Source organism: Benincasa hispida, chromosome 7 (genome assembly GCF_027475165.1).
Source record: "Benincasa hispida cultivar pf3 chromosome 7, pf3_genome.v1.1, whole genome shotgun sequence".
Taxonomy (NCBI): Eukaryota; Viridiplantae; Streptophyta; class Magnoliopsida; order Cucurbitales; family Cucurbitaceae; genus Benincasa; species Benincasa hispida.
Window position 1 is genome coordinate 23,891,938 of NC_143484.1, and position 27,245 is coordinate 23,919,182.

Consider the following 27,245-nt stretch of genomic DNA (forward strand, 5'->3'; position numbering starts at 1 on the left):
ACTTAGATTTATGCCGCTAAAGTATCGTAAGAATAGGTTGTGAATGCATCCTAAGCACACGAGACTCGTCACCCTATGCTTGAAAGAGTTGCCATTTGCAAGCACATAGAGAGTCACAATCCAAGATCGTCTTATACCTATTTTGGGCAGAATTATGGGCTCATATTGGAAGCAATTCCATGTGCGTAGACACTATATACTTTGGATCCTCTTCCTCTCTTCATTTGATTTCTCACATTATCTCTTACTACAATTTTATTTACTGTCTTATACCTACTTTATTGGTTACCTCTCGATTGTTTGCCTAAATACAATTTACATTCAAATCCATAACAAAGCCATGTGAACCCATTCCCTTAGGTTCCATACTAGCTCGTAATTCTTCCATTTTATATTACTTAATGACAGTGTATACTTCCACTTTAAATAAAGGATCAACTAGGCAAAAAGTTTGTCCATTACCACTCTCTTATTGTAAGATAGACATTAGTTTTTTTAATACTTTATCCATACATTTAAATTTACAAAAGTGATCATTACATTATGTTAAATATTAAAAAATGATGTTTAAATAATAAGTTCTCGATAAGATTTGAATTGATGTCAAAGTGAGCTTGATTCAGTAATTATTGGCATGCGTTTTCATCTTTAAGATAAGAGGAATTCAATGCTCTATCTACTTAATTAAAAAGTGAAATTGCAAACCGTCTTGAAGTTTGAACCAATTGGAGACTTTAACTTTCGAACAAATCCTTTGTCAAATAAATACACTTTCGTAAGTCCCTTGTATATCTATCTTTTACATTTGGCATAAAAAGTATATGGTCACATTGTACTAAATATTATATGTAACTTCTTCAAATTTAAAAGTGTAATTCTCGAGTTGTAAGCTAATTTCATCATTTAATGAGCTCTTAATAACCAACAATGTATCTTTAAGAAAATTCATGTTCTCTAGCCAACAAAAGCGTAGCTCAACTGACATAGTGTTTATATTATCAACCTCGTAGTTTGAGGTTCGATTCTCTCACTCCACACTTTACAATATCTTTCTTAAAAAAAAATTCATGTCCTCTAATAAATAATAATCACTAAAAAATTTGAAATACTTTTAGAGTTTCTTTTTTTTCAAATATCTGAAAAAAGTGTAAAACTACTGTTCACCTTTTTGATGACTTGCTTCAATAATTTCTCATGGATTTGGACGAACTTGTAAAATCTCCCTCAACTAAATGGGAGGCATTGAATTCCATGCAAATCCTTTGTCAAATAAACAGTCTTCTGCTAAACCCTTGTGTTCGTTGTCTCTTCGACCTCATATTTAAATTTGTCCAAACAACAGCTAAAAATAGAATTGTTTTCAAATATAGAAAAATAATTAAAATATTTATAAATATAGCAAAATGTCACTGTCTATCATTGATAGACAATGATACACTACTATCATTGATCGATATTAATAGATACTGATAGATGTCTATCAGTGTCTATCACTGATAAACTATAATATTTTGTTATATTTGAAAATATTTTCAACGACATTTAAATGATTTTTCTCAAAAAAAAATATATATATATAAAAAGAAACATATTTTAAAAATTTTTGCTTTGATTTTCGACTTTTTTTAAGTATATACTTCCTCAACTCAACTTAACTGTATACGTCAACTACGTCAACTGTCACTATAAACTTTTAAATGTTTTTATTTTAGCACTGGTATATATTACATGAAAAGAATTTTAAAATAATAATAATAAAAAAGAATGACCTCAATAGTCGTTATTAATTTTTCATTCAATATTGGAAAGCACATCTTTTGTTTGTTTTTTTTAATAATTTCATTTTTTTATTTTCCACAATTCCTTACCATGGTTTTCCAAATTTCTTAATAAACATTTGCATTGTTAGCCCAACTTTAAAAAAATATTTTTCAAACATTTTTTTATTTAATTTTCAAATTTTTTACTTAAGTTTCGAAAATATTTTTAGTGATTTAAATAACACGATAAAGAAAGTTAGGTGGAAAATATTGATTTGTAAGTTTTAAGTATTTTTCAAAAACTTAAAACACGGGATTAAATAGTTGTCAAACGGATTCCAGTTATAATAAAAAAAATTTAATATTTTTCAAACATTATTTCTTATTTCTGCCCCAGATTTATAACCTGAATAAATAAAGAAATAGAAACCTTGTCTCCACATCAGTAAATTAAACAATAGTGTTGTTATAAAAAAATATTTTCCTTTTTAATATAGTTCACTTCCGTAGATAAAAAAATCGATAGAATTAACTTGTAAAGTTTTTTTTTAAAAAAAAAGACAAAAATAAAAACAATATAATTCATAATTAAATGATAAAAAAAGAAACCTAATATTATATAGATTCAAATCTCATTGGATGTATTCCCTTCTAATAATATAAAACCATCCTACAAATTTATTAGGAAAAAACAATATTTAATTTGAATACTTATCACCACGAGACTTTTTTATTGTATATTTTCAGTCGATCTATGTTTTTTTTTAAGAAAAATCGTTAGCTATAAAGAAAAGCCAATCAAAATCCTTGCTAAGAATAGAGGACACCCGACATAGAAAATCACAAAATTTCTTTGACTATCTAAACTAGGAACTTTTGTATCATAGAATGCATCAAAAGGTCATTAAAAACTGACATTTTTTTCCCTTTGGTTAAATAAAAGTTTTTAAAATAATATTGTTTTTATTTTTTTCAAAAATAAAAATAAAAATAAAAATAAAAATATTTTTCACCTTCTTTTCTTGAGGGGGCCAAAGGCATTTGCCCTTACCTACCAAAAAGTGCAGACCTTTTGCTGCTACCTACCAATGAATCCATAAAAAAAATTAAGGGTTTTATTTTATTATTATTATTATTATTTTATTTATAAAAAAAAATACTCACAATAAAATTATATATTTTGAGAAAATAAGTTCAAGGTCGAACAGACAACGAGAGCAAAAGGTTATGATTTACAGCAGAGGGCTCTTTACTTGACAAGCATCGCATCGAATTCATCCTCCTTTTATTTATTTATTTCTTTATTTTCCAATAAAGAAACCCCATCTGAAAAATAAATTAAAAAAATAAATTACTTAAAACAGCAAAAAAAAAAAATAATAATAATAATAATTTCCATCTTAAATTCTAGAAAATATTAAGATCTCAAAACTTCCTTAAATTCATAGCTTATGAGTGAGAATAATAATCATATTAAAGAAATGAGAAATTAGAAAATTAAAAAAAAAAAAAAGGAAAATATACCTAAACCATTTTGGAGCTCTTCCTCTCAGTTTTTTCTTCTTTCCCATTTTTTGCCTCTTAAGTTATGTGTTATTGTGAGAGTTTCCCATCAATTTATAGAAACAAAAAAGGAACTACAGTGTAAGCATGTGAACCTTGACACATACACGTGTGATACGTGTGGCACGTGTGAAAACTTTTTATTGGATAGGTAAAGTTACTAGAGTAGGACATCACATGTTAATCTTTCCCCATTTTTTTTTTTTTTAATTTGTTTATTTTATTATTATTTTTTTTCTGATGGCAAATACAGATACCTTATCAGCTACCACCAATGTTACAGCATGGAGGGGTAGTTGAGAGTTTCTAAACTTTTCCTACTTATTTTTGTTGTAGAAGTTTTAATAAATGAAGTGGTGGTTGTGTAAAATAGGGTTTAAATGATACTCATCTATTTTGAAGATAAACCCTAAAGTTTCTAAATTTAGGTCACATTTATCAAATCATAATAAAAATTGGTGTAATCGAAATGGAATTTTATCAATTCAATGAGGTTGAATAACGAATGTAATTGGATTGCTTTTGATCGTGTTTACCTAGAATTATGAATCTATCATATTTTATTGTTACGGTTGTCATTACCATTACTACTTGACCCTAACGATAACGTTAAAGATAATAATAAATGAGACATATTCATATTTTCATATATTGTAGTAACAATGTCTGTAACGATAACGGTAATGGTGATGGTAAAGACAGTGGGTCTCATGTAATTTTCAACCACAATCAGATTAAACGCTCATTATTCCTCAATTAGATTGCATGATTTAATTCCAGATTTCGATGCGGTCCCACAACTCATTACGATTACAGAAGACATGTAAACAACAACAAAATAATTAATTGGGGTCCACTTTTTATATTATCATTGATGGATTATCTTTCAACTCTGTAAACGTGGCCTTAGTCAAAACGTTTCGTTGTCATATGTACTTAAATGGGGGATTTTCAGAAATAGAAAAATAAGGGAAACTAATTACATAAAATAACAACATTTTAATCTTCTTTGATAGAGGCTAAGAAAGGTTGATAAAAGTCTATCAGTATCTATTCGTGATTGTTATTTCTGTAAATAGTTTGATATTTTACTTAAATTAATATTACATTGTGAACAATATTTTAGTATTTGCAAATATATGTTTAGGCCCTTATTTTTCATGCTAATAAAATGTTTATAAACATTTGTTCATGTAGTTGTTAATTAAAATTAAAAAAAAGTATATGTTTATTTTAGATTTCTATTAAACAATTAATCAAATAAATTAATCACAAGGGATAAAAGAGTTGAGGGATATAATCAAAATATTTGAATGTTTAGGAACGGATAAATAACATAAGAAAGGAAGTTCACGGGACAATATTATAAAGATAAAATAATATAAAAATAGCCAAATTTAAGATAATTATGAATAATTATTCTAAAAAATATAATTAGAAATAAAAAATGAATACATATCAATCAAGTTGTTGCAAATATAATAATCAAACCAAAAGTATTAGCAAATATATCACAATATAAAAGAATCTGCAGATATAACAAAATTTAGATAAGCTCTCGTAATCTATCAGCGATAAAGTATATCGTTGAAATGAGTCTTTCATGATAGATTAAGCTATATTTGCAATCCTAATTTAAAAATGTTGTCATACACTTAATTATTAGCCTTAAAAATGTTATTCATTACGATTACTCTATATATAAGTTAGACAATTGAGAAGAATCTTTGCCATTCTATTTTGTCCTTGGAATTTTTATAAATTCTCATTTGTCATTCGCCACAACCGTTTAGAGTGAAAATTATTACAGATAAAGTGACATATATATCTTTTAATGTATAGATGTGATATAGATCATAGATATGAATAAAATATTGCATGTTAATCTTTCTCCATTTATTTATTTTTATTTGTATATTTTATTATATTTTCTGATGACAAATTAAGATACCTTATCAGTTATCACCAATGTTCAAGGCATGGAGGGGTAGTTGAGAGCTTCTAAAATTTCCCTATTTATTTTTTTCTAGAAGTTTTAGTAAATGAAGTGGTTGTTGTATAAAATAGGATTTAAATTAAAATAGGGTCTATTTTGAGGATGGTAAATGGTAAAATTTTTGAATTTAGTCTAAACGTTTTGTTGTAGTATGCACTTTTGAAATTTTTTACTATAAAGTGTAAATATTTTTAAATATTTTTTTATATTTAAAAAGACCCCTCGTAATATTTGTGTTAATTTTTCGTTAGACAATTATTAAAAAAAATAAATAAAAAAAAATAAAAATGTTTAGGCCCTGATATTTCCCATGCTAATAAAATGGCTCTAATCACTTGATCATGTAGTGGTTGATTAAACTGTAAAAAAAAAAAAAGATATGTTTATGTTATATTTCTAATTAACAATTAATCAAACAAATTAGTCACAAGGGATAGAAGAGTTGGATGGAATTAAGCAAAATGTTTGAATGTTTAACATAAGAAAGAAGTTTACCTAACATTATAAAAATAAAATAAGATAAAATAGTAAGTTTAAGATAATCAGAAATTAAAAAAATAAAATAAAATTTAAGTCAATCAATAATCTATATCATATATAAATTGGACTATTGAGAAGAATACATTTGTCATTAACATTTTTATAAATTCTCGTTTTGTCATTCGTCGAAACTATTTCGAACCATAGTCATTATACGATGAAGTGATATATCTTTCAATATACGTTCTGATATTTCTCAAAGATATGAAATGATTCAAATAGTATATGAGCAGAACAAGAGCAATTAGAGTTTACTTCTCCTGAACATTTTCTTTTTTGTAATATATACATATGAACACATCACGATCTAAAGTTAGAGATGTTTTTTAATGAACAGTCACGTTCTTTTCTCTAACACACCTATTTAAGTCGAAGTGGTTACAACATAAAGTGATATATGCTTTTGAATGGATAGTCATAACCACAAACATGAAACACACAATGTAATGATGGAGATCATGTTGGAATAAAAAGTTACGTCCTTTGTTTTATTACAACCATAGATATGAAATGTCATGGTCTAACGATAGATATATGTTAGAACGGATAACAAAGTCCTTTGTTCCATTACAAATATTCTAATCAAAGTGGCTACACAAGAAAGTAGTACTATATTTTTTTCGTGTAGGTATGTGGTATAGACAGTAGATGTGAAACACATGTCACAATCTAATGATGGAGATATATGTTCGATCAGAAATATAGTCACATCATTTGCCCTTTATAATTTCTCAAATTTCTATTTTGTTTTTCTCTTCAAATAGTCACAATTATTTGCATCGAATAATATAAAAGATTATTTTATTATTAGAATTTTTAAAAACTTTTTTTATATGTATTAAAATAAAACTATAAATTTTGCATGCATTATAGGAGTTAGGAACTAGTTTACTAGATGTGAACCCAATGCTACACATGAAGAGAAAACAAAAAGTATAGCATGAATAGGAAAAATTGTAGAACTTCACTAAATTTTGTCAAATATTAAGAAAAACATAATAATTTCTTCCTTGACATGGAAAAAAAAAGAAGAAAAAGAAAGAAAGAGAGAGTAAAATGGATCATGATCAACAGTTTTGATAATCATTTTTCGTTTTTAAAAAATTTTGTTTGTTTTTTCACAAGTTTTTAATCATTTTTTTTTTGTTTTTTTTTTATCAATATAGTATACACATTTGATTTCTTACCATTCTAAATATTAAAAGTAAACAAGTACGTTTTTTTTAATCAATCTTGTATAAACATCTAATTATTTTCTTACTTAATTTATTTTTTTAAGTTTGAAAATACTCTTACCAGATAAACAACGAAACAAAGAAATTAATAATAAAAATAGGGTTTACAGGCTTAATTATAAAAACTAAAATCCAACAAAAACGTATAGTTAGCAAACGATCTTTTAATGCCTATTTGATAGACAATTTAGATTTTATTTTATGTTTTCAGATTCACTAAGTTTGATAAATATGGATTTGATAAATGGTCTAAATTATCTTTTCAAATATCGTTTTTGGATTATGTGATCCAAATATTACAAATTCTGAAAACAACATTAACTCTTTAATTTTTGGTGCATTCAAATTTTGAAATTTATAATTTAAAATACAAAATTATATTTAGAAAAGATAAAAACACTAACAAATATTGTATTTCAAGTATATAGTCAATTATTTTTGTTGAACTAAAATATGTATTATATAATATATTATAAATTGTATTATATTACAAAATAATAATTGTACAATTTTTTTAATATTAAAAAGTTCATAAATAATTAATAAAAGTAGAATATATATAGTTAGTTTTACCGTTTATTAAATATATTATCAAATACATTTTTTAAAAAAACGTTTACCATAGAGCTTAATTTATATATTTGTTGTCAAACATGTATTAGAAACATGTGAAATATAACATTGTTTTCACTGAATCTCTTATCTTTTAAATTTATATTTTCAAATTGTCTACGAACAAAGAAAGAGGGATACAATAAGGATCGAGGGCACATGCTGCCTTAACTTTAATGATAATATAATCGTCAGTTGATGTTGTCCTTTGTCTAGGATTATTGCCCCACCACTTAGTCCTTTATTCGAGTCCTATCATCCTCAAGCTTTTTTTTCCTCTCCTTTTTTCAGATATCATCATCTTCAAGCTTTATTTTGATAATATGATGTTGAGATTTAATTTTAAAGAATAAACATATATTTTGAAAAAAAAAGTATACCTTAACTCAATATTAGCATAAATTATATATTAAGGTCGGACCAATGTGGCAATGTATATATGGTTTAAATTCCCCACTCCTCTTGTATACTAAAAAAATCAATTAATTTAGGTTCTTAGTACTAAAAAATAGATTCTTATATTTATACTTAAATCTTTAATCCCGATTACCTTACTTTAATAAATAAGATTTTTATTCATTTCATAAATTTAAATTTATTTATGAGATAACTGAAAGATAAAACATAATTTTGATATTTGTACGCTTGGAACTCATTCTATTTGAAGGTATATATTTTCAGAAATTCAAGTTTCTTTTTTTGTTTTTCTAAGAAAGATTTCACAAATTTAAATTTAGTTATGATATTTTAAATAAATTTTTTTGAATTTTTTTCTCATTATAATGGGAAGATACCTTTTTTTTTCTCATAGAACTAGATAAACAATAATAATCAAGTTTACCTTTACTCAAGAAAAGATTCCATATTAATATGCTTTTAAAATTTATAAAGTGAAAGGTAATAGAGATTAAATTTAGTTGGAAAAGTTAACCTTAGTCTAACAATTGAGACTAATTTTAAAATATTAAAATTTTAAGATTTATATTTAAATATTTGAAAATATGTAGGCTAAAATAAAATAAGTCTAGAAAGATTAAAAATGAAAAATGATATTTTAACCTAAAATAAAAAGTATAAACAAGTTAAAAAAAAGTATAAACAAGTTTTTGATACCGAATATAAATAGTTAAAAAAAAAACTATAAAATTTTGGTCAATGGTAAAAAAAAAAACTTTAATGCCTATTTTAATTTTCATTTTTTTTAATGTTTGTTTTAATATGTCAATTACATTATTCTATTCTTAATTTAAATTTATGTATATATAAAGTAATATTTTTTTTTTGTCACCAAGTTGATATCTTACTTTAATGGTCTTACCGACACTACATGTTTCTTTTTAATATAATAGAACATGGGATTCAAACCAAAGACATCTTTATTGTTAACATATAAAATTCTATATTCGTCACTGCCAATAAACCTTTAAGGGTGACGGGGGCACTGAACTAGTTTATCATAGTCAGTTGTTATAGTTGATGGACTATAATAGTCTATAAGTTGTAATAATCTGTGTTTAAAGTGTAGATTATTTTAGTTTGAATTATAATAGTTTGTGTTTAACGCATAAATTATTTAGTATGGGTAGGGAATAGTAAACACTATAGTAAAAAAAAAAAAAAGAGATGACGAGTAGAAAATAGTTGATAGGGACAACGACCCTCAAACTATCTCCACAATGGTATGATATTGTCCACTTTGGGCATAAACCCTCATGGCTTTGCTTTTGGTTTCACCCCAAAAGGCCTCATACCAATGGAGATAGTCATTCTTACTTATATACCCATGATCCTCCTCTTATCTAACTAATGTGGGACTTTGGTCGCATTCCCAACAATCCTCCCCTCGAACAAAGGACCATCAAGCCTCCAGTCATCCATCCGTCTAACTCATATTTAGGCATAGAGTTCAACCACGGATCACACCATGACTACTTCCAAGGCTCTACACTTTAGTGGCATTCCCAACAATCCTCCCCTCGAACAAAGGACCATCGAGCCTCCAGTCATCCATCCGTCTAACTCATATCTAGGCTAACTCCTTTTCACTCGAGCATACAACCTATCCAATAGAGTTCAACCATAGATCACACCATGACTACTTCCAAGGCTCCATCTTTGTTCGACACCGAGGATTCTACCGAGCATGGCTCCATCTTTGTTCGACACTGAGGATTCTAACGTGCATGGTTAATTCAGGAGCATGGCTTTGATGATTTGTACTAGGCCTGACTTAGGATATGCTATGAGTATGATAAGTAGGTTTATGTCAAATCCTGGGAAGGAGCATTGGAATTCAGTTAAATGGGTGCTTCGATATTTGAAAGGTAGTGCCAGTATATCATTGTGTTTTAGCAGGATTGTGATAAATCAGCACTGTTGGAAGGCTTCACAGATGCAGATTATGCTGCAGACCTTGACAAAAGAAGGTCTCTATCAGGTCACATTTTTCGTTTGTTTGGTAATGTGGTCAGTTTGAAGGTTGCTCTACAGTCAGTTGTTGCCTTGTCTACTACTGAGTCAGAGTATATTTCATGGGTGAAGCTGTGAAAGAGGCAGTGTGGTTGAAAAGAATAGTTGGTGAGTTGTTGTCGCAGGAGTTCATTCCTATCGTCCGTTGTGATAGCCAGAGTCCTATTCATCTTGCGAAGAATCTATCTCATCACGAACGGTTTAAGCATATCGATGTCAAATTTTATTTTATTAGAGAAGTTGTGGCCTAGAAAGATGTTGAACTGGTCAAGGTTTATACAGTTGAAAATTTGTCAGATATGTTAACTAAGGTTTTTCCAGCCTATAGGTTCAAATACTTATTAGATGGGCTGAATATTAAATCTGGATGATAGGAAGATTGGAGAATCAGCTTGGCACTTAAATATTCTTGTTATGAAGGAGATTTGTAGAAAATAACAAGTTTTTTAAGTGGTTTTTTATTGGGTTTTTGGAAATTTAAAGGTCCAATGGCATTATTGTAATTATTGAGCAGTGGAAAACTTGTAATTATCCCCATCTTCTCCAAAATTAGGGCATTTTTTTCGTGGGTCTCCTTTTGGCCAAGAAAAAACGGTAGAAGCCGCAAGGGAGTAGGGAGCCGCCTGGTGTTGAAGCTGCCGCAGCCGATTGGAACAAAGACGGAGGCCATCGGTCGAAGAGCCGCTCGGCTGGACTTGGGTGTCGGCTTCGTGGAAGAGCCACGACCGGTTCTTGTGTGGAAGAGCAGCGGCCGGTTTGAGCTTGGTCGGACTTTGCCGATCTGAGTAATAGCGTGGGCTTGAATCTGACGGTTCAGTGGTTCGCCGTGGTGGCTGCGTCCGATAGCGGTTGTCGGCAGTGAGAGAGAGGCGCGGGTCTGCGCGTGGTTCGCCGATCAGAGGCGGGTAGCACACTGTTTTGGGCTATTTTGCAGTGGGTTGTTCTCAGTAGACAGAGGCGACGTTGTGTGCGGATCTCTCGGTATCAGTTGATACTTAAAATTACAGATTGGTGATTTCGTTGATTATCTGTAATTTTTAAAATTCCTTTATTGCTCATTAATAAATTAATTCAAGCTGGTTCTCAAAGTGGATGTAGACCAAACTGGTCGAACCACTATATATCTTGGTGTTTTTTACTGCTTTCGTTTTATTTCTGCTGATTGTTTGCGTCCTGTTTGGCCATCTAAGTTAGGTTCAGAAACTCTCACATTTATTATTTTTTTTCTTTTAATCGAAAAAAGGAAAGAGTCCTCCCGTTTGCGCTTCGTCTGTTCCGTTCGCGGAAGGTCTCGCTTTCGTCCGCGTGGCCTTCAGCAGTTCGAAAGAACAATTCATTTTTCACTTCATTTCGTTTCCTCTTCTCTTCCATTTTAGTTTTCCGAGCTGTGGGTTTAGAAAGGGTGTGTGTTCCAGTCGGTAACGATACATTTTCGATCGGATTTCATTTGGTTGTTTTATCCTGGGGACGACGTGACACTTTTCAGATCTGTTTGCACACTGGACAGAGTTGCGAAACGTCTTAAAGAGAGCGAGCTCCGCAACTCAGCTTATAAAGAGTTTCTGTATTTGCAGGTTTTGCTTTTTGCTTGATTGCCGTATCTTGACCGTTTACTGTTCGTCGTTCTGAGGGTCCTACCGTCTTCAACACAAACACCCCGTATTTTCTCTCCAAACAAAAATAAAATAAAATTAAAACTAAACATTATACAATAAAAAAAAAGGAAATTGAAAAACATATGTGGGGTAGAAAAATGCAGACATAAAACCTCATAATGTACTAACCTAACAAGGCTATAACTTGTAAGATTGGATAAAATAATAATTCAATCCAAGGAGCTGAGCATTACACGTACGTATCGATTAAAGTGATTGTATGTTCACAAATTAAAAGCCAAAAAGAATAAATAAATAAATAAAATTGTACAACAACCTAACAGCCACGTAACTATAATATTAACCGCATTGATATGATAAATGCCCCCTTTTCTCACTCCTAGTCATTGTCGTTGTTTAGTGAGTATATGATGCAGAGGTTTGTCGGATTCCAATTACTTTCTCCAAAAACTAGTTTCTTCGTTAAAGAAAACTTGCATATAATTGTTTGGAATCAAAGTTTAAAATGTCGATGTTTATGAAAATTTTTATGAAATTATTGTAGATATGATGAAATATCAATAGAAATTAAATACTCTAAGTTGTTGTGATATGGTTTATTTTGAACTTAAATTTGAATATATTTTTTTCTTTTCAATTTCACCTTGTTAGGGGTAGATTTTGTCCATTATGCTACCATTTTCAATGATAATATTTTGTTTGAAAATGTTGTTTCCAATTCTGTTTGAAAAGAGAGATACGTGTTTACTCTCAAGGAATTTCAATTGCGCTTATATTCATCACTGACTTGAGAGAGATAAACCTAAAAGAAAAGGAAAATCAAACGAGGGAGAGATTGATTGTTTCCAAATTGATAGATTGTTTCACTAGTCAATTTGTAATGTCTTGAGAATTGAGACATGAATGTCTAATCCTACTTGATAAAATTGTTGGTTCTTGAGTCTTGAAATTCATTTTCACTTTTTGAGCAGAAATTATTTGAGGGATTCTTTTGAATGTTGATTCTTCTCTTGTGAAGAAGTTGTGGTCGATGAAATCGAGTACCAACTAATATGAATCTTCGTTGATTCATATTTTGTTGTTGGTTTTTTGTTCTATAGGTTTTCATTTGAGTTTTGAGGATGGCTTGGATCATTTTGTTCGAAAGTTTCAATTGAAATTAATGATCTATTGCAATTTTCCTCTCTAATTCTTTCTTTCCTTTTCCCTAATGAGTTTAGGTGTGAAATCTTAGTTAGAGTTTCTTCAGTAGGGCTAGACAGATACGCACTTCTATTAAGATTATTGGTAAACTTCTAGGCTTGTTATTATTCATTTGAGATTAATTTTTTTTTTTAAAAAAAAAATTCTATGACCCACAATGAATAATATACAATTGTAGAGATGAAAATTTTAAAAAATTGGATGGGGGATAAGTTCTATAAGCATGTTATCCTAAAAAGTTTCATTTTTTATGTTTAGGTTTAAACATGTCAGACTACTGTTTTCAAGACAACGTTGGATAGGAACAAGTTAGTAGCCTTAAATTAAGTTTTAGAATTGATATGACTAAGTTTTAATTTGTGGATTAATATTTCAGGTTGATTCGAGTACTTTTCTTGGGTAGATTTTGTTTGTTTCCTTGTTTATTAACAAAGTAGGTTACTCTTCAACTAAAATATAGTAGTGCTTGGTCGGAAAATTAAATGATGAATGAGACTGATCTATGATGAATGTTCCATGTATCTAGATTTTTATTGCATCTAATAACGAATTTATGACTTCTCATAGTTAGAATTTTTCTATCTCCATCATAAGTACAACTTGTGAATTTTGTGAGACAAATTGATCATTTCAGTTTGTTGCTTGGAGGCCATTGGAGAATGAAATGTTTTTATACATATAATGTATATGAAGTCCATCTTGGCTTCTTTTTTGGCTTCTTAGTGAAGGAAACAATAGAAAAAAGGAAATAAGTGAAGGGGGTTGCTGCAAAACTGAGAGGAAGAAGAGGAAGAAGGAGGAAGAGGAAAGGGTTGTGAGAGATGGTGATGCCAATAGCTGGATGTTTGGTTTTAATAAAAAAAAAACTCTTGCTGATTTGAAGAGGGACAAGCCGCATAGCTCAAATTTGAATGGGATTTGGAAATTGTTCATGGTCTCACTTGAAATTTTGCTTGGTCTCGTTGGTGATTATTATGTGAATCTGAAATTTTTCATTAAATTTTTTTGTTTTTGTTTTGTTATTGGAACAATGCTTTGGTTAGTCTAGTATCTAAATGTGATATTGGTTAAGGTGGCTTGATGAGTGATTTATTAGTTAAGGTTATCGTTGGTTAATTGAAACAATTTTTCTAAGTTTTTCTCTTTCATTTTAGCTGTTGTTTATGCCGAACATGAGGCATATAGCTACTGCTTTTGGCTGACATGGGGCTTAGATCGATCAATTCATAGAGATTAATTGTTGATTAATTAGTTGGTAACTTCCATTTCTAGTATTTTTGGACATCAAGCAACAAGATTTGAAGCTTTTTCAGAAAGGTTCTCACAAAATCAACCAACCAACTATAGAACCAAACACTAGATACAAAGTTAAAGTAACTTAAAGTAGTATATCAAGTCTTCTTCTTAATCCTTATGATTTCACTTCAAATCGTACAAATTGGATATCTGATGCTTGGTTTTGGAGTCGTCGGATGATTTGAGGATCACTGGATTTGCCTTGTTGTTTGGACGAATGGTTGGAAGGTGTTAGATGTCGTTGAATAGGTGATTCACTTTGGCAAATCCATGACCAACTTGATAGGGTAATCGAAGACTGTCGATACTAGTTTTAATATTTTTTTCTAGATTTGGTTTATGGTAGTGTTTGAATATTACTCTTTGTAAACATCATTCATCAAATTTCATATGGTGGAGAATAACTTGATTTTCTTTGTTGTTAAACTGGTGAGAATTTAGTTTTCTTTGCTGTTGACATAAAATTGTGAATATATTATTTGTTTATATGGTTGACAAGATTGAAAATGTCGTTTATTTGGTTGATGAATATTGTTTGTCTTATATATATCAATGTGAATGTTGAACCTCAAAACATGAACAATTATATAGGTAATGTCTAATAGTACAATTTTTTTTTAAAAAAAAAATAAATACAAAATTGACAAGCAAAACGTATCAAGAATTCGTTAAGTTGTTAGTTTTTGGATGTTAAGAAGAAATTATATTTGACAAGTAAAAACTGTCAGGTTATGAAAACCTTGATCCATAATAAATGTCAAGCATTTAGATACTTGACACTTAAAATAAGTCAAGAGATCTCATATACTTGATAGTTATAGCGTATCAAATAAATCACAACTTGATGCTTTTAGGCAGTAAAAAATTTTCTCTTATTCTTGACACTGGATTACTTAATGTTTTTAAAATGTCATGTAACACTAATACTTGACTGCGAAAAATCGTCAAATAATACAGTATTTGCAGTAGCGACTTACCCAATGTTTAAATGACCTGCTCGGCCTTAGCCAAGACTAACCTACTCCATTTGATAAATGAAGCACGCCAAATGCATGCCCCAACTAATTTGGTTCAAAGATAAGTCTAGTCTAACTCTGAAACACTGATCTAGATGTGTTAGGTAAGGAATTCTCTATACATACATCATTATGACTTCAGAAGAAATATATTCATTCTCATTCCTAAAACATCTTGCTATAATCAAAATCCTCTTACTGATTTAAAGCATCAAAAGGATTGTGGCAAGTAACACATTGATGCTCAAATTTTCCTTGTTTTACAAGTCATGTCTTGCCTGAAATACAAATTTACTGTTGCTATCACATTAAGGTCAGGTGCGTTCATAAATCATTGTTTTCTCCTATCTAGATTTTGGTATCAATAGTTGGCATCGTTTTTGGGATGACAAATTGTTATCAAACTTGAAGGGATTAGAATTCCCCGCAGCGGAAACAATTGGACGCATTAATCTCTAAATTTTGTTTTACAAAACACAGAAAATTCAGAGTGATAGAAACCATGGAAAAACATAAAACTAAGCATTCTTTCTACAGTGTAAATTAGAGAGAAAGGGATTAAGAAATCACTTACCATTTGAAAACCAATTCTTTGCATTCCTTTCCAGTTCGTGTAGTCTTCTCTCAATCCCATAAACACCATGGGATCTTCTCCGTTATTCTCAGGGACGAAAACCGTGCAGAGCTGGGCTTGTACATAAGTTTGGCAGGAGGGAAGGAGAAAATAATTGAGAGAAAAAAAGTTCTTTGTAAACAACATAGACAGTAGGAGAAGAATCAGAGAAAGAATGAGAGGAAGAGAACTTTCTCTCTCCTTATTTGTTATGTGAGAGACTGAGAGATTAAGGGGCGAGAGAGTTGTAACTCCCTCCCATTTATTAAATTTGAAATAATTAAATTCAAATTCTAAATTTGAATTTAATATATATATATATTAACCACTTTAATATATATTTAAACTATATGTTATATCGCATATAACATATAACCTATAGTTAATATTATATCACATATAACATAAACTTTAGTTTATTGTTCTCTCAGATAACCTAAGGTATTAATAATATGAATCAAATTCATTTTAATTTTAACCTGTAGTTTTTATATGAATCACATTCATATAAATAATAATTGAATCATATTCAAATTATAACACCTCTAAATAAAATATATAAATTTAATATGAATCATGTTCATATTAATTTTAGCATATAGTTCCTATATAAATCATAATCATATAATTAATATTTGAATCATATTTAAACATTTATTTCTCTCATAAAACTATATAATATGAATCATAATCATATTAAATTATATAGTTTTTATATGAATCATATTCATATAATAATATTTGAATCATATTCAAATATTTATTTCTCTCATAAAATTATGTTTAAATTTAATATGAATCATATTCACATTAAATTTTAACATATAATTTTTATATGAATCATATTCATATAATTAATATTGAATCATATTCAAATATTTATTTCTCTCATAAAAATGTATCAACATACATTATATTATATAATGCATGAATATACACTATTTAACTGTATCTTATACAATTAATTCCCTTTAATTAATTTGGACAATTCATATCACACCAAAATCATTTGATTCCCATAAGTTCTTATTGAGCTAACGAGAGGACCTTATGGACCTATAGATTAAAGCTCCAATGATACGAAATTAATTAATTAAACTCTTTTAATCAAATTAATCAACATTCATTAACTGCCTATCACCCCACTAAAGACCGACAACTGAACTCTTTACACTATAGACATATTTTTGTATTCATTGGATATAACCAATCAATAGTGTGTTAACTCTTCATAAATCGCTCCTAAGTACAGTTGGGTCAAATTACCATTTTACCCTTGTAGTTACATTTAACTCCTTAAATACTACTGATCCCTCTAATGAACAATTAGTCATAGTCCAACTATGACCAAACCCTTTTTCGGGCCAGGAGAGGGTAAGACACCTCATTGTTCAAACCACAGAATCAGCCCTTATTAGAGCAATTTATCTTCTTACCTTAATTATAAGGAATTAGTGAACTCTTTCTTATGTAGTTATGTTCCCAGCTCCCCAATCAGACGAACCCCACAATGGTAGGCTTATTGAGTCAGCAAATCTGGCCACTCTCACCCATATAAATTAAAAGATCGCTCTCATAAGTAGGAGTTTACAACTCACTTAGGATTAAAATTAAGTCACCTGTGGTCATCGTAGTAAAATGTAAGTCTTTTCTAGCAACAACATTATAAAAAAAAACTTAATATTTCATGGTCCGATCTTTATACAAAATCTTTTGTATAAGATACCCCAGCTCACATGTCTCAACAAGAAGGATCAGGATCAGATCATTTATAGCACTTTACAACAATTGTAACAACTACAAAAGCGGGTCGTATTAATAGTGTTACCAGGATAAGACACCCAATCTTATCCATATACTACAGATCTTTTAGGTAATCACTTAAACATGATCCACCTGTATGTCTCCACTGTTGGTTTTAAAAAATATGCAGCGGAAGAAAACAGGATTATTAAGCATTCTAATTCCTCAATTTTGACATCAAATTAAGCATGTTCATGGGGTATCAAGAGGGTTTCATTACATACCTTTGAAAATCTTCTTCTTCAACGAAATACAGCTGCAATCTTCTCCAATTCAAGCCGTGGACCACCATTAGAGCTTTCCTACTATTCTCTAGGAGCCTTAGATTGTGTTGTGGGACTTAAAACAAACTTGAACTTAGGAAAATTGGAGGAAAGGTTTTCTGGTTTTTTCAGCTTGTTGAAGAACAACTTTTTTAACTTTAAAAAAATTAGGAATTTAGCAAATTAGATGTCCTTTTTGTTGGGGTTGATGCTCTAATCTTGTTGGGTTCTATAGTTTGTAAACACCTGTATGAAAAAACATTTTGTGATGTAATAATATGCGATATTTTATTCATTACTGTCTTTGAAATATGAGATATTTTAGTTGCATTAAGTACAAACCAATAAACTAAGATCCCTGGTTATCATTGTTACTTAAGCATGTATGTGATGACATACAAGTGGATCATGCTTTAAGTGATAACTTAAATAGTCTGTAGTATATGGATAAAGGAGGGAAACCTTATCCTGATAACACTACGAGTGTGGCCCGTTTTATAGATGTTACAAGTGTTGTAAAGTGCTACAAATGGTCTGATCCTGACCATTCATGTATAAGACCGAACCACAAAATGTTTAGTCTCGTTATATAACATTGTTTATAACAGAAACTTTCATTTCACTAGGATGACCATAGATAACATGACCTTAATCCTATGTGAGTTGGAACTCCTGTCTATGAGGACGGTCCTTCAATTTGCATGGGTGCGAGTGGCCAGATCACCGACTCAAACCTACCACATTGGGGATTCGTCTGATTAAGTAGCTGGGAACTCAGCTATACAAGACGAAATTCACTTCTTCCTCGATTCAGAGGTAAGTAGATAAATTGCTCCCTTAAAAGCTGATTCCAGGGCTTGAACAATGTGGCGCCACATCTTCTCTTGGCTCGAGAAGGGTTTACTTATAGTAGGACTTGAAGTATTGTTCATTAGAGGAATTAGTGGTACTTAAGAAGTTAGATGTAATTAAAGGGGAAAACGGTAAATTGGCCTAGCTGTACATACGAGCGATTTGTGAAAGATCATCGTACTGTTGATTGGTTATATCCAATGGACACAAATATATTTATAGCGTAATCAGTGTAGCTGTTGGTCTTTAGGGAAATGCCCGACAATTAACGAATGGTAGATATCATGATTCTAGTTTAGACAGTTCTTCATGTACCATTGGAGCTTCAAGCTATAGGTCCTGTTCAATGGATTCATGTTAATAATCAGTTTTTGGGTTAGTTTGAAGTGTTCAAATTAACAAGAGGAAATTTGATTATATATGATATAATTAAATTGCATTAATTATATGAAATATAATTGACGTAATGTATTAGATATATTAATTGGAGGAATTATTATTAAATGCTATAAAGGAGAAAAAGAACTATGGTTTATATATTGCATGAGATGTGATATTAAAACTATAGGTTATGAATATATTATTTATTTGTAATTAAATCAATTATGGGACAATTGATTTTGGTTTTTCCTCCCAATAACCAACTTAGTGGGAAGTTATGATAAGTTATGATAGCTGATGGATAAAATGAAAATCGTTTTTATTTTTTCACTATGCGATCATTAAGCGATTGAGAATCAGACACACAAAAGTAAAAGCTATACGATAGCATGAGAGCATAAACGATAGCTTGAGAGCATAAACGATCGTGCAACAAGTTTACTATACGGTAGACATTTGTTTACTAAACAATCGAGTACTCAGTCTATATGATAGACTTTAGTCATCTCCCACTTACCTGATCGTCTATACGATCTATCAATTCCTCATTTCCTTTACCAATACCATACAGAGCCTACAACTCCTGGATTCTCACACCGAGAATACCAAGGTAATTTTCTGGTGGTATCTGCTTACTGTTCGAGGGTCAAGTGTTATTTGATTTTGTTCGAGGAGATTGCTGAGGCGTGACATTCGTGTTGGTGAACGATCATGCTGTTAGATCGAGGGAATGAGAAGAAACGTTCTTCAAGGGTAAGTTCTCTTGATCCTTAGTATTTTCCTTTTGAAGCATGCTGTAATTTAGAGTTTATGTATAACTATTACTGTTGGATTGTAAATGTGTATGTTCTATCACAATGGGGTTTGGAACGATCTTACTTCCACTCAATGGTCTCTTTGGTAAGAGTTCCTTCAATTGGTATTAGAGCCAGGTTAGTCTGATAGTCCAAATTCCATTGATGCATCGAATTACATTTATGGTCTCGGTGAGTTTTATGTAGTCTGTAATACATTTAAATGTTAGATGTAGTTGTGAATGTGAGTCGATGACTATTTTGGGATAGTTGCCTCTGTTTGTTAAAGCTTTCTTTACTTTTCAAGTTCATTTCCAAGGGCCCCTGTGTTTTTGGGCATAATGACATTGCTATCGAGTCTGTATTCAAAGTGTTTGAGTTTGTATAAGTCGTTCGTGAAGAAGCTTCAACACATAAATATGTCATTCTCATCGAGAAAGAAGACCAAAGGTTGGTCGCGTCGTGTAGTCTAGGCTAAGCGATTGTTTAGATTTGGCTACGCGATCATGTAGAAAAGTTCTACTTGATCATGAAGTATTTGCTAAACGATCGCATGGTTGATGCTAAGCGATTGGGTAAAGAGTTTACTCGATCATGTTGTGTTGGCTACTCGATCGTGTAGACACTGAGGTAAACAATCGTTGAGGTTTTAATACTCGTCGCATGGTAAGCGCGCACACTAAATGATTGAGTAAACTAGCATGCTTCATCGCATAGTCATTGGCTACTCGATCACTTTATATACAATACTTAATGCTTGCTCTACGATCGTTTAGACGATCATGATTCACCGTATAGTTGTCGTCTACTCGATCGTTTAGGCATGCATTACACGATATGCATTGCACGATCACGTGGCCTTCATGCTTCATCGCATAGTCATAGGCACACGATCCATGCTACATGATCATTTATTCTCATTCAGCATCTCTAGACAATCACAAGGAGCTGCTATATGATCAAAGGAACGATGTTTCACCTAGGCGGTTCAAGACCCAGTTTGCCTATTTGAACCGGTTGGCTCATTGATTTTGTAATAGATAGCTTTATTTTTTTCGATTTTTTAGGCTAATCATCCCAGTCCATTGATTATTGATGAATGTACATGTGATGTATGTTTATTTATATATGTCCAAAATATGCCATATAGTTTTTAAAACACACCATAGGTTATGCATTTGTCATGCATCATCTTTAGATAATAAGAGTTGTAATATAATAGCTTGCATGATTAAATTACTTTAAAGCATGCTCATGCATCATATAATATAAGAGTTATATTTATGCATGCATTAAACATATTCATACACGATTGTCTCCTCCGGTCTCATCCTCTAACCAAGTCCATACAGAGCCCACACTCTGGATTCTCACACCGAGAATACCAAGGTAACCTTTTTGGTGGTGTCATACTCAACTCGAATCTGTCAAGGTTTTGTGGAGGTCGTTTGTGGTGTTGGGGGTGTTCGTGACTTAGAGATCACGATGTTCAAGTTTGCTGTGTTTGTGCAGTGTAGAGTTCGTAGTGTCCGAGTGTTTGTGTGTTGCCGTGTTGCCATTGTTCGAGCGTTCGTGATCAAGGGTCTTGAAGATGAGTCTTCAAAGTTGTGTTAATTCCTTCTCTTGATCGTGTAGTAAAGCACGCTGTAATTTCTATTTTTTGCATAGCCTATTGTTTATGTTTGTGACTGTAATTGTGTATATTCATATATGATTGAAATTTGGAATGATCCTTCTGTTGCTCATGGAAATCTTCATGTTCGATTCCCTTCATTTTGTATCAGAGCCAGGTTGTTATGATATTCCAAACTTCACTTCTGTTTTGAACTTCTTTTACAGTCGTAGTGGGTTTTCTGCATTTGTGTTTAATTGTTAAATGCTTTTGTGGATGGTGTTGATGAATGTTTACAGGTTTAATTACCTCTGTTTAAAGCTTTCTTTCAATTACAAAGTGTTAATTTGTAAGGGCCCCTGTGTTTTTGGGCATAATTAACATGCAATCGAGTATGTAATTTAAAAAAGTTTGAGTTAGTCGAGTCGTTTGTGATGAAGTTTCGAAGCATGGAGATGCAGTTCTCAGCAAAGATGAAGACCAAAAGTTGGTCATGTCTGTAGCCTGAAGTAAACAATCGTTGGGATTTATCTAAATGATTGTGTAGATTCTTCTATACAATCGTGTAGTATTTACTAAACGATCATTTAGCTAATGCTAAATGATGGGGTAAATCGTTTACTCTATCACGTAGCGTTGGTTGCTCGATCACGTAAATGCTGGAGGTAAACGATTGTAGTGGGAGCATATGTTGCTTATCGTTTAGAAAAAGGCGCGCGCTAAACGATCATGTAGTTAGCATGCTCATTGCATAGTCACTGACTACATGATCACGTGGTATACGATCCGAAGGCACTCGCTCAACGATCGTTTAGACGATGGTGCTTTACTGTATCGTTGTCATTTAGACGACCATATAATACTTGCGTTATGCGGAGCGCGCTAAACAATCGCGTACCTTGTGCTTCATCATATTGTAAAAGGTATACGATCGTTGCTAAACGATTGTTTAGCTCGGGAAGCGTAGGTAAACAATAGAGTAAAGAGTTTGTTCTTTCGTGTAGACGATTGCGGGGTGTTTGGTGCATGATGAGTGGAGATGCATTGCTTCGCCCGGACGGTTCAAGACTTGGTTCGCCTGTTTGAATCGACGACTCTTTGTTTTGTAATACTTAGCTTGTTTCTTTTGAGGATTTGAGGCAATTTTATCCGGTTCATCAACATTTTTTTATTATACATGTAATGTATGGTTTACATGGCAAAGTGTTTGAGATATAGATTTGAAACCCACCTTAGATTGTGCAATTATCCATGTATCATGTATTATAAATGTTATAATCTAGCATGAAGAAATTACATGAAAGCATGTGCATGCATCATGAAAATATAAGAGATATTTTTGCATGCAGTGAGCATATTCATGCATCATCCTTTTATTGTAAGCGTTATAGTATAAGGGTGAATGGAAGCATGTTTTGCGTTGTTCGTTGCTTGTTTGTGTAAGAGTTATATAAAAAGATAGCAATGAATAAACAATGCATTGAACATGACACTTAGGCTGTTTATAATCATTATATGCCTTGTATGTGTTAGCTTTGTGTTGTGGTTTTGGTTGTTTAAGCTATAAGTGTTATAAAGGAAATGAGAACTAAAATTGATAAGAAAGAGTTGGATGCGGACTTAAGGTGAACTCATGTTTTTAAAAGGGTTTTAAAATTGGATTGAGATTAGTAACCTAGATTAATCTTTTAAAATCGATTTAATAGGATTAAATTGATTGGTATAAAAGATTAAATTTGTTTTAAATCTATCTATGAGGGACCTTTTATCTAAGGCGGGTTCTGTCTAGGCTGGGGTTCTTAAGTTGATGGAAACGAAACACCCCTACCTTGGAACCTACTTGAAAAGGTGAATTAGATAGATTTTCTACAAGTATGTGACAATTGGTCAAAGACTCCATTAAAGAGTTCAATGGATGATGATCAAAAGTTGTTTAACTATCCAAGGTAAACGTTATTCTTGGGCAAACCTAAAAAGTCACTTAGTTAAAATTCTTAGCTGTGTTTTTTCTAAGTAAACTAAACCCTAGGTTATAAAATACTCAATGGGAGGAAGAGATGTATCTGATATGTCAATGATTCCACTCATGTTTCTCCCTGAATGTTCACACCGTGAGATTCATGCTTGGCCTCGTGGTGCCCTGGGAGTATCCCTCTTCGAATGGTGTTTGCATGAGTCAATATTAAGGTGGACGGAGAGAGTGTTTATAGTAAGTGGGTGAAGGGTGTGTGTCAACACGTCCTACGATCTTTGCCATTGGTTCACTCTGTGAGATCATTCTGTACTCCCTTGTGGTGCCTTAGGAGCGTTCCCATTCGGATGGGTTTTGTACATTGGTCAAGCTCAAGGTGAACTCCAGAAATGGATAGGGTTGCTTTAGATTTTTCCCTAATCGAATTTTTTCCCTTCAGATTGGCTTCTTGGGACAGATCTCTTAAGCCTAAAATGGTGGGTCACACTTACGAGAGATTGTTAAGTAAGTTAGTGATCTCTTGACCAAATCAATGATGGCTAGTAATTATAGGAACAAGAGTTGTTCTGGTATTAATGACATGTTGAGAACTTCTCAATTCAGAGGAGGATAATTGACCTCCCTTCGATGGCTTTTGTCCTAAACCTTTGAAGCGTCATTGCGAAACTAGATGTCACACGGGGTTCGTGTTAGTTTTGTTAAACCTTATTGGATGTTGTGTTTTTTCAACGGGTATTTGTTTAAAACCTATTGTAGTTCAATGCGTTTTTATTTCCAGCAACTAGTTAGTATTTGCGTTTAGTGGTTTTAATAAGATCGATTACATATAGTGGAAAGAGTCGTGTAAAACGTATTTAGTGGCAAATGACCTCGAATTTGTCATTGTTGAGGAATGTCTTCAAGTCCCAACTCTTGATGCACTGCGAAGTGTTCGCAATGCATATGAATTGTGGATGAAGGCTAATTCATTGGCCCGACTTCATATATTGGCTAGCATATCTGATATTTTGACCAAAAGGGTTGAGAACATCATCATTGCATGCGAGATCATGGACTCATTGCTTTGTTTGAACGCCAGTTCTTACTTTTCGAGCACAAAGGAATGGATGACAAAACAAGTAGTGTCAGTTGTTCTGATACTAATCTCACTACTGTCCAAAAGAGGAGGAAAGACAGTAAATCTGATTTATTGGTCTTAGAGACGTGTATGGTAGAGAATGATGATTCTGCCAGTTCCTCCTAGATTCGTTTGCTACTAACCATGTCAGTTCCTCCTACCAAGGATTTAGTTTCTGGCAAACGTTGCTACAGGGAGAGATGACTCTTAGAGTCGGTACTGGTGAGGTTGTTTCAGCTATTGCTGTAGGTAGGCTGATGTTATTTGTTGACAAGAAACGTTATCTATTACTGAATAATGTTTTCGTAGTTTCTCATATTAAGAGGAACTTAATCTCGGTTTCTTGTCTCATTGAACAAGGCTATATTGTTTCCTTTTCTGAGAATAAAGTGTTTATTTTCAAGAATGAAATGGAGATTAGTTTTGGTTTGATGGAAAGTAACTTATATGTACTAAGGCCGTTAATCATAAAAGCCTTGTTTACTACTGAAATGTTCAGTACGAAAACAACAGCTAAAAGACCAAAGGTTTCTCATAAGGAAAACACCCATCTTTGGCATCTAAGGTTAGGTCACATCAACCTCAATAGGACTAAGCAGTTGATGAAAAGTGGTCTTCTAAAGAGTTTAGAAGAAACCTTCTTGCTGGTGTGTGAATCATGCCTCGAATTGCTACATGGGTTTAACTGAAGCCCAAAATATCATTTCTAATGATGGGGTCGAGGATCCATTGTCTTTTAAGAAAGCAATGGAGGATGTTGACAAGAATGAATGGGTTAAGGCCATGAACCAGGAAATAGAGTCTATGTATTTCAATAATGTCTTGGAGCTTGTTGATCTTCTTGATGGGGTAAGACCTATTGGGTGTAAGTGGATTTATAAGCGAAAGAGAGGTGTAGATGGAAATGTGCAAACTTTTAAGGCTCGACTCGTGGCAAATGGTTATACCCAAGTCGAGGGAGTTGACTACGAGGGAACTTTCTCACCTGTTGTCATGCTCAAGTCTATCAGGATACTTCTATCCATAGTCACATTTTATGATTATGAAATATGAAAAATGGACGTCAAGATTGCGTTTCTTAATGGTAATCTTGAGGTGACCATCTATATTACTCAACCAGAGGGGTTCGTTGTTTCAGATAAAGAGCAAAAAGTTTGCAAGTTGATAGGTCCATTTATGGCTGAAAAAGTGTCTCGATCATGGAACATTAGATTTGACACTGCGGTTAAGTCATTTGGCTTTGATCAGAATGTTGATGAGCCTTGTGTCTACAAGAAGATCATCAACAGATCAGTAGCTTTCCTGGAACTGTATGTGGATGATATCCTACTCATTGGGAATGTTGTAGGGTATCTGACTAACATTAAGAAATGGCTAACTACCTAGTTCCAAATAAAAGATTTGGGTAAGGCACGGTACGTTCTAGGGATCCAAGTGGGGTTTGTTACCCGTCAGGCATGGAATCGTTTTGTCTAAGGATCAATGTCCTAAGATACATCAAGAAGTTTAGGAGATGAGACAGATCCCTATGCTTCAGCTGTAGGAAGTTTAATGTATGCAATGCTGTATACCAGACTCAACATTTGCTATGCAGTAGGGATTGTCAGTCGGTATTAGTCCAATCCAGGATTTGATCACTGGATGGCGGTCAAGACGATCCTCAAGTATCTTTGGAGAATGAGGGAGTACATGCTCGTGTATGGAGATAAGGATCTGATCCTTACAGGATACACATGCTCTGACTTTCAGACTGATAGAGATTCTCGCAAATCGATATCGAGATCAGTGTTCTCTCTGAATGGAGGGTCTGTAGTGTAGCGAAGCATCAAGCAAGAATGAATCACGGACTCCACTATGGAAGCCGAATACGTAGCTGCTTGTCAATTAGCTAAGAAGGCTGTTTGGCTAAGGAAATTCCTTATAGATATGGAAGTTGTTCCAAATATGGATTTGCCTATCACTTTCTATTGTTGAAATAGCAGGGCTGTGGCAAATTCGAAGGAGCCTCAAAGTCATCATTGGAGCAAGCATATAGAGCGAAAATCCACTTGATCAGGGAGATTGTGCATCGCGGTGATTTGATATTCCCGAAGATCGCGTCAGAGCACAACGTTGCCGATCCTTTTACAAAGACTCTCACGACTAAAGTGTTCGAGGGTCACTTGGAGAGTTTGGGTCTACGAAACATGCGACATCATGTCTAGGGCAAGTGGAAGATGATACTGAGGTATGCCCTAGTTTATTGTATATTGTACATGTATTTATATTGTATTGTACATTAGTCTCCCGAGGTATTAGGACAAGTGGAAGATTGTTGGGATTGGTGTCCTAATTCTCCCAAAGTCTCGTTGTTTGTAATTATACACATTGTTTATGAATAAAATAAGTGTTATTTCATTCTGGCATTTACTCATATCCACTAAACAAAGATTCATGGCTATCTTACGTAAACTTAAGCATGTATATGCGATATACAAGTGGATCATACCTCAAGTGATAACCTAAATAGGTATGTAGTATAAGGATTAAGGA

The 27,245-nt window shown here is 32.1% G+C and overlaps 1 long non-coding RNA gene across 2 annotated transcripts; it reads right to left on the bottom strand.

Moving 5' to 3' along the window:
- Window positions 1-883: 883 nt before the first annotated feature.
- On the bottom strand, window positions 884-3,350 carry LOC120080879 (uncharacterized). 2 transcript variants are annotated; one of them, XR_016530555.1, is made up of 3 exons: window positions 3,285-3,348; window positions 2,925-3,086; window positions 884-2,842 (listed from the first exon to the last, which is right to left on the bottom strand). It is a non-coding gene; the product is annotated as an uncharacterized LOC120080879 (long non-coding RNA). The 2 variants fall into 2 exon arrangements; XR_005482674.2 differs by having other exon boundaries at window positions 884-3,086; window positions 3,285-3,350.
- Window positions 3,351-27,245: the final 23,895 nt, after the last annotated feature.